Here is a 5,904-nt window from a genome sequence, read left to right on the forward strand (position 1 = left end):
AGCTGGGCACAGTGGCTCATGCCTGTAATCCCAGCACTTTGGGAGGCTGAGGTGGGTGTGTCACTGGAAGTCAGGAGTTCGAGATCAGCCTGGCCAATATGGCGAAACTCCGTCTCTACTAAAAACACAAAAATTAGCTGGGCGTGATGGCACATGCCTGTAATCCCAGCTACTAAGAGGCTGAGACAGGATAATTGCTTGAACCCGAGAGGCAGAGGCTGCACTGAGCCGAGATCGTGCCATGCTCTCCAGCCTGGGCAACAGACGGAGATTCTGTCTCAAAAAAAAAAAAAAAAGGAAAGTTAAATACCTTGTCAAGATCACATGGCTGGTGACCTAATGAACACTTACTATGCACTTTCCTGAGTGGAGCCTCCCACACCTGTGTGACGAGGACACTATTGTTCCCATTTTGCAGATGAGAAGCTGGTGCTCAGAGAGGTGACACAATTTTCCCAGGCGCTCAGTTATTTTCATCCCCTGACCCTCTCTCCTTATAAGGTACCCAACCCAACCCCGGGCTGAGTCCTTCTCCTCATTCCCTCTGGAGAAAGGCAAGATGGAAGGGCCCTCTATGTCACCCAGTGAGTGTTCCCCTATGTTTTGGGAAGTCATCCTGGTGTCCTAATTGACATTACCCTTCGCTCAACCCAGGCCTCTTCTCACCTCTCCTGGTGTCCTTTCTGTCTGATGACCCTGCAGAACCCAACCCCGTTACTCAGCAAATCCCATCCCGCTGATGGGGTAGGAGTGGGGAAGCAGGGCTGAGAGACCGAAAGGGGCAGGGACTAGCTTCGTCACACAGCCACTGTGGCAGTGGAGGAAGATGAGTCCAGATGGGAAGGACCCAGAAGTCCTGGTTTCCAGGTGGAGTGAGAAGCAGGAGCCTTCCTCACTTCTCCAAACTCCCTGCCCCAGGCAACGGAGCCCACTGACAGCCATCCAAGCTGTTAGGTGTTTCTGCCTGAGGAGGGAAGAGGCCTGGGCAGCTCCTAGAATGGGAAGAGAATGCCACTGGGCATGCGCCCTGCCAGGCAGCGCTGCCTCCGTCTTTCTGCCCACGCCTAAGTTCATCACACCTTCCGCTCTGCCCTCCTGCTAATCGAACCTGCACTCTCCTCCCTCTTGCTTTTCACCTTGGGACACGTGAGCCGGTGGCCAAGAGTGAGGCAGCAGAGCCAAGTGGAGCCACCAGCTGCCCCATCCCCTCCATGCCAGCCAGACTGCCTGGGATTCTGGGGACACCTGTATGCCCTGCTGCAGCCTCAGCAGTAGCTCTGTCGACAGCTCTTAAGGAGCTCCTGTTCCGGGCTGGAAGTGCGGAGGGAGCTTTCCTTGACAATAAACAGGGAAATGGGGGGCCCCACGCCCCGGCCCCAGGCTCTTCTTACTATCTAACCCCCTTGGGGCAGGCCCTTCTTCTCGAAGAAACCCAGGGAAGGCTTCCAAAAAGGTCACCTGAGGCAGAGTCCCTTTCTTGCCCCGGGCTATAAGTTCTTCTTCTAGTCTAACCTTGATCCCTTGCAGAGGGGTGGAAGAGGGCAGAGATGAATTGCAGTTTCTTATAAACCTGGTGGCTTCTAGTTCCCCGACGACAATACAGCGGAGGAGCCCTGTGGTTCTGGCTCTGAGTCAGGCCCCATCGCCCGGGCGTCCCCAGTGCCATCTCCCTCCGCCCCGCCCCGGACTGGAAAATCAGGCTCATGCCTCTGCCGAGAGTCAGTGCTTCCCCTGCTTCCCCTCACCATCTCGCTTTCCCCTAAAGGGAGGTGTTTCCTCGAAGCAGGGAAAAGTCAAGGGGGCAGAGACCTCACCAGCCACCGGGAGGCGGCACTCGGTAGGCACGGGCACGGGGTGGGGGTGGGGCGACCCTGCCTTCCTGTCCCTTCCCCCTCCACCCCTCCAGCCCAGCTCCCCGGTCATGCTCTTCCAGACGGCTGCATGTGTGCGTGTGCACACACACTTAAAATACGTGTGTGGTTGGTATGTAGGGGGGCCCTCTAGCCCCCGAGGGAGAGGGCGGGTGGAGGAGGGAAGCTGTCATGCCTCTAATATGCCTATGAGTGACACAAACTTTTTCCACACGTATGTTCTTCACACGTTCTGGGTCTGCACGTGCTCACCATGCCTCCCGAGTCACAAGTCTGATAGGCGTCCCCCTCCCCTGCTTGGCATTGATCCCTGCGTATTAAGCAGATTCCCTCCGCCTCCCTGTGAGGAGACCCGCCCACCTCGGGAGGGAAAGGTTGGGAATTCAGGAGTCTCTGAGGATACCGGCACCTCCCTCTCAGAAAACTGGCTCCTCCTCCCAGCAGAGGACCCTCAGCCTGGTGGGGGCAGGTCACAGACGTGCCATGCAGATCCTCAACCTTCCCACCTGTTTGAGGGCTCAAAGAGATATCAAAACCCCACCCCTAGACCCTGGATGTAGGTGGGAGAGTTTGGGGAGGGTCTCACCCCTTGGGGAAATTGAACCCAGCCGGGGAGTGGTTAGGAAGGTCTGGGTCAGCAATCAGAAGAACTCACATGCACCTCGCTGTCAGGGGTTGGGGGAGTATGAGGCAGCCTAAACAGAAAGTGAGCAGGACAGAGGGAGAAAGAAAGAGAGGGAAAGAGAGAAACTGAGACCCCGAGACGACCCCGGGCAGTCAGAAAGAGAGGGGAGGGCAGCGCTGGAGGTGGGCAGGACCTTCTGGATAGCCGGGCAGTGCGGTGAGGGGGCCTGCGGGTCTAGGAAGTGGTTGCCTTTTCCCTTTCTTCTCTAGCATCACAGATGCGTGAAAGATCAGTGCTGAGAGAATCCAAGCCTTTCATCTCAAGAAGGAGAAATTGAGTCAGAGCAAGACGGCTCAGAGCCACTAAAAGGGAACACAGAACCCTGTAGAGCCCACCCTCCTGCCTCCCAGGTTGTGAATTTTCTAACCCCATGGGGAATCAGGAGGACCCAGCACCTGGGATGTTCAGCACAGCAGGGGCAGTTCCAGCACTCTCTGCAGCTCAAGCAGCTGGGCTGCCTAGCCGGTGCCCAGGCCCTGCCGAGGGGACCCATGATACCCAGTCCCACCAGCAGCATCAGCAGCTTAGCTACCCAGAGAACTGGGACCAGAAGAGGCATGTTGAAAGGAGACTCTTTTGATGACCCAGGCATCCTCCACCCCAACCCCTCCCCACTCCAAGCTGCCAGGTGTGCAAGCCCAGGGATACTGCTACCTCCACCTTGGTGACCCCCCAACTCCTGAACCCACAGACATTGCGAGACACAGTGCGCACAGGCCCTGCCATTTGGGATCTCAGACCCTAGCAAAAGCCTCCAAAGAAAACAATTTTCTGTCTTGGCCTCTGACTCCCCTGAAAATCTGGGGGGCTAATGGGAGGGACTTTTAACCCCCTTAGTCATCCTAGGAAGCCAAGCTGAATAGCAGTGACTGATAGTCACCCGACCACAAGCCAATTTTGCGGTTTCAGTTGTTTTCAGAAGGAGCAGCAAAGCAGTGGCAGGAGGCCCTGGGCAGAGGAGTGGGCTGACTCCCGGACCCCAGCCCCTGCCCAGAGAGCACTCTGCCTTAGCACAACCCAGCCCAAGGCTCAGCAAGACCCAGAATTGCACCCACTTTACAGATTCACACAGACGGGGTTTGCAACAACCAGAAACAGCCTTCTGTATCCCCTCCATCTACCCCTGGCTACTTTACTGGCAAGGCTGGCTGCTTTCTGCATCCACAATGAGCCCTTTTGCTTTGCTTTTCTCTTTTCTTTTCCTTCATTTCCCCTCCTTTCCTTTCTTTCATATCATTTCACTTCCTTTCTCTTTCCCTCTTTCGTTTTTCTTTCCTTCCTTCTTTTCTTCCTTTCCTTTCTTTCTCTTCCTTCCTTATTTCCTCCTCTCTCTCTCCTTCTCTCTCTGCCCCTGCCCCGTTACATGTGTGCCTGGCAGGAATAATCTAGGAGCCACGATGAAGAGCAGAGGCCCCTGAGTCCCCCAGGTGTACTCCCGAACCACATCTGTCACCTCCCTCATGAGCTACAGGGAAAGAGATCAAGATTAGCTCTAAGGGAAGCTTCCCGCTGAGTGGAGTTTGGAATAATCTCAGAAATATAGAATGCCAAAATGTCAGAGCTGTGATGGCAATTAAACCACCTAGTCCACTGAGGAACAGAAGCGCTGAGAAACGGCACAGTGTTCACAGAGTGCGGCTAGAACCAGAGGTGCTCACTCTCAGAACAGGCTCTAAACGGCTTCCTTCACTACCCTGCAAGCTGGGAATTCTCTCACCTTCTCACGGGTTTCAATGTAAACCAGACCCCTTGTCCTCATGACCAGACAGAAGAAGAAAGTAAACAGGAATGGGCTTGGCTCAAGGATGTGGATACAGATCAGTGGCAGCCCAGGCACAGAGAGCTACAGCATTTTGGTAACATATGGCATCGCCATGTCCTCTTCCTCCAGGAAGCCTGCTAGAATTAGGAATGAGCCTGTCACCCTCCACACCTGGTGGCCTCAGCCATGGCAGAGAGAGAAAGGATGAACGAGATGTGCCTGAGTACCAGCCACAGCTCGCAGCCCTGAGTGACAGGGAGGAGGAGAAATGAGAGGGGCAGGAAGTGGGGTCCAGACAGGAGTGGGGGGGTGCGTGAAGCTAGGGAAGGGGAGGCACTCCCACGGGGAAAAAAGCTGCCCTGATGAGTCACTGCTGCCCAGGTGCAGCCCTCCTCGGGGCTGCCCAGCTGCGTTTAAGTTTTATCATGTGATTTCTATGAAGGATAATGGAGTGGTGGGCTGGAGCTGGCTCATGCCAGCTCTCAAGAGCCGATTATGAGTAGCTCTTCCCAGCGCTCACTGCTGAGGTAGCTTACATTGGAGAGCTGGTTGTTAAACATTTGCCAGCACACCACTGGATAATGAGGTCAGATTCAGAGCCAGGAGTGTACATGTCTGCATATGGGTGTGGGATTTCCATGCATGTGTTAGTGTGCACTATTCCTGGGTTCCTGTGGCACCTGGGACACAACTGTGTGGCACTGTGATCCTGGCTGTGTGTGTTGGGAGGAGTGTGTCCCTGCACGTGGGTGTCCCTGGAAGCCTCGTAGGTGGGGAAGGGATGTGCATGGAACTGGGTCGGTCCGTGTGCTTTGTGTATCTGGGGTGATGTGACAGGGTGAGTCTGGAGGGTGGTGTGGTGACAATGCAACTGCCTGACCGTCCGTGGGAAGGAGACCCACCTGTGCCCACTGTGGGGGACTAGGGCAGCACCTGAGATCAGAGACACACACCTCTGAGCGCAGAGGATGCAGGGAGTCCTGAGACCCTGTGCGAAGTCTCACCTCTGCACTGCTTCTGTCCTCAGGCACAACCATTTGCCAGTCTGGGAGGGAATGGAATGTCCAAGTGGGCATAGGGCTCTCTGATCCCTCATGTGAGTTCTGTGTGTGTGCTGGGCACACACAGAGGCCAGCACCAGGGGGCACTGTCCTCTCCCTTCCCCCTCACCCATGCAGGGGTGAACTATTTCCTTCACACCATCTCCTGATCCTCCCCCTCACCTCCCATCCACAGTGTGCTTTTGCTGTCTGTGGGGGGAAGGGAGAGTTCGGCTCCTGCAACACCCACAAGGCCAAGGGCCCCATGAAAGGGGAGGGGCAAGATCATTATTCAATCAGCCTGGCCACCTTCTCACCTCTGGGCTGGAGGCCTGGCATGGGCATCCCTTCAAAGTGACATGGCCCCCTGCCTCTCACCTCATTGGCTGCCTCCAGCTGCTCTACCCCAGGGGACTTGGCTCCACTGCCGCACTGACCTTTGAGGCTCCAAATGAGGTCTCATCTCAGTCTCCCCACCAAGAAGTCCTGCAGGCCTCTTGCTCCAGGGAGGAACGGGTAGAAGGACCAGAGCTGTTCTTCCCACCC

The sequence above is a fragment of the Pongo abelii genome, chromosome 19 (assembly GCF_028885655.2).
Source record: "Pongo abelii isolate AG06213 chromosome 19, NHGRI_mPonAbe1-v2.0_pri, whole genome shotgun sequence".
Taxonomy (NCBI): Eukaryota; Metazoa; Chordata; class Mammalia; order Primates; family Hominidae; genus Pongo; species Pongo abelii.